Here is a 3,717-nt window from a genome sequence, read left to right on the forward strand (position 1 = left end):
GTAGCGTATTTTTTGGGTGTCCCTTACATATTCGGCACAACGGCCGTTGCCTGATTACAGCATGGTATTGGCGCAGCGCGATGGAAGCAAAACCAGACCCCCACGCAAATGTTCGTTCCCTAGCACTCTCAGAGGTGTGATGGCTTAACTGGAACAAGCCAGGATAATGCGTCATTTTATGAAACCCTAGTCGAGATTCTCCTACTATGTGATGCGAGTTGCGAGATCACATTCAGCGCGCTACCACGAACAACTACTCAAATTCGTGTTTAGTACCTTCCATTCTTTTATTTCATGTTTTGTTATTCTAAGTAGTTAATGTGCCGCTTCAATAATTAATTCAATTGGTCATATCACGCTACTGCAAAAGAAAAACTTTAAACAATGATTGACTTCTTATCTATTTTTCCATACTAAGCCGTGCCAGACGATGTTCATCGCAGAACTCTTTAACCAACATTTTATAAATGGCCGAGTCCTTATTTTTCTTGCCCGCTTCTATGCACCTCATCAGCTTTCCCTCCTTTGTCGATTTAGGAACCTGCACATTTCCTTCGCAAATAAGATACTCCATAACGAAAAAAGCACTGGTTTCCAATGCCTTCTGAAAGAGTTGATCAATATCAATGTGTAGGTTTTGCAGTCCTCCGGCGTTTTTGACAAAACTTTTGAGCAATAAGACGGCATCAAGTCGCACGAGCCGTTCTAGCAAAGTTTCCTTTTCGCGGCCACCAATGTATTCGGGGTCATAAAAATTAATTACTGTCTTATTCACCATCGTTTGTATCACTTTATCGCACAGTTCCGTCATGGATGCCAGTGTCGATTTTCCTGCATCGGTTTCGTGCAAACCATGTTGGTAGACGTATGACATCACGTGAAAATCATATCGTCCTACTTGAGAGATGATCCTGTCTTTGTTCCAAGTCATCTGATTGTGCAATATGGCAATATTCATCAATGGTCGATGGCAAAGGCAGTACCAAATCATCTTTTCATTATCCATGAGAAAAGCTAAGGTTAAAGCACTTTTTGAATAAAAACCTTCCGCGGCATTTATAAAGTTTTGTTCAACTTTGTTTGGGAATAGGTCCAACACATCCTCACTCACGGGGTATAGTGCAGCCAGGTGCAATATCGTTCGTGCCTTAGGATCTTTCTGAAACGCACTATCGGGACGAGCACGTAGGATAGCTTTAATTTTCGTTTCATCTCCTTCAATGACAGCCATGTGTAGAGGATATTTTTCAGAATTTCCAAGGAGGATTGTATCGATAAACCTTCGCATATTCACCTGTTCCTGCTGCCAGTATTCATTATAAATGAAAAAAGAGGCTCTTTTAGGGATTCGTTTTTGATGTTCCACAATCCATTTTGCAGCGAAATACTCGGCAAACAGGCGATGTACAAATATAGGGGTGTCGTCTTGTACACTCTCCACAATTCCGGTCTTATCATTTCCCTCTAGAATTTCCTGCATGAATCTCTTTATCGCCTCAATATCTTCGGTTGGCAAGATAAGCTTACAATTTTTCTCACTAAACATAGCCCACACTGCTAGTAGATTGTGCCTAGATTCCACCATCGCGATCATATTGTCCATCATATTTTTCAAAGCTGGGGTTTTTAATGGCGCATCAATTATACCAGGCTTCTCAACGATTGCAATGCTAATTTTCCTTTCAATGAACTTCTTCATCAAGCGCAGTTTATCAAAGATCACATCAATATCCTCAAACAATGCCTTTTTAAAGCTATAGGTAGTAATGTTGATGTATTTTTCGATAAGCGGTAAATATTCCTCCACGCCAAGTCTGAGGAAGAGCGGCACATCGCTCAGCTGTTGTAGAGAGTACGTTATAACGACCGTCATCATAATTAACATCCAATTATCGGTATCAATCCACGCGGCATCAACGGGTGGCATCAATGTATACATCATTAAAGCTTTTTCTATAAAGCTTAGCATAGAAAGTTGAAAGAACAGGGCTCGTTGAAAACATGTTTCGAATGACTGCTTGAAGTTGTAAGGTCGGCTGGCGATGTACATCTTGGCTATCCCCGGGAAAATTTCAAAATGTTTCAACAGTCCCAACACTACGCTTTTGTAATGCGGTGCAATCTCATCAAAACCATCGACCAACAGCACCATCTTTAGATTGTTAAATTTATACTGGAATACTCGTAACAGTAGTCGCTGGTCGAAGCTAAGATACAAACGTTCCATCTGTTTCTCATTCAAAATTACTTTCCCTCCGGTATAAGCGATACATTCGGCACTGTGCCCAGCCTTTCGGCGCTCTAAATCGGTATCCGAGACCATCTTCTTATTGATGGTCGGTACAAATAGGGCCAAATGTATCAACACGAACAAAACCCTTAGAGCCTTGAGCGGTTCTACGGATTGTTGCTTTCCGTTTTGCAAAAGTCGCTCGAAATCGGTACAGTATTCGATACAGTTTAAACGGATGATCCACGTGCTTGGCTCTTTCTCCTTCAAAACGGCTCCTAACCAAGTTAAATAGCTTGATTTTCCTTGACCTGCTTCGTTGAGTAGTATGAACACCTTACGTTTTTGTTTTGGCTCGTCTGGATTTTTCGAATTGTCAATCAATCCGGCCTGATCATCCTCACATGGAATGCTACACTTCGTTTTTAGGACGCGTTCTATGTCTTTCTCTGCTAATAGAATTATATCTTCTTGGTAGTTTGTTAAAAATGCTTCATGAAGTGCTGGCAGGATAGCAGTAACATGTATTTCTTCTTCGAAACTCTTTGCAAGCTTTTGAAACTCTACCTTATTATTCACCAGATCAACAGCTCTCTCTTGCCTCTCCACATAAGGCTCCCATTTGCGCGGGATATATTTCGTTTGTAGTTTAGAAAAAGCGGTTTCAATAAAGCTACCATGTTTTTTCTGCTGGATCTGCTCTTCTAGTGCTGTCGTCAACATGAGTAAACTATCATCGTCTTTTATCACCTTATTCATATAAACCAACGTATCAAAAACGGCCAACGTATGGTACTTCTTCTTCAACAATTCCTTTGTTTCATTACAGAGGTCTGCAATCTTTAAATACGCTTCGTCCGGAATATTCTGTGGAATGTAAGGCTTCATAACTCCACAAAGAATTATATTCCTACGACAACTGCTTTGGTTTACATCTACGAACTGATCGAGCTTTAACATAGTGTCTGAAAAATTTTCGCATACAACGGCGAAAGCAAGCGGTGAATTCAAGGAAATAAAAACTTCTAGCAAACACTTATGTATGTTTAAAAATGTTGCCTCATCGAAAATAAGGTATTCAAATGGATGATCCTGATGCCACAGCTCCAGTACACTTAAAATGAAGGATCCAGTGAGCTCGGTACGATAAGGGCTGATAAAAGTAAAACCTGACTCTAGTTCCTTACTTTTTTCACTGGATATGGAACCAATCTCCGCATATAATGGCGAATATTTAAAGGATTTTGGGTCGACTACGAGCTCTTGTTTCTTCAAAATACGACAATACTGATGCGATATTCCTTTAAGATACAGCAAGTGAATAGAAATACGAATCGTACAAAGAAGTTTTTCAATATCATACCTCGCCAATGGGCTTCCCTCTGTGTTACCCAACCATTTAAATATTTCACCAAACAGTTCCTTGTAGGCTAGTTCTTTTTCGATGTTTCCTATCTGTTCGAACAGTAGATTATCATTCCGCTGCA

This window comes from Anopheles darlingi, chromosome 3 (genome assembly GCF_943734745.1).
Source record: "Anopheles darlingi chromosome 3, idAnoDarlMG_H_01, whole genome shotgun sequence".
Classification (NCBI taxonomy): Eukaryota; Metazoa; Arthropoda; class Insecta; order Diptera; family Culicidae; genus Anopheles; species Anopheles darlingi.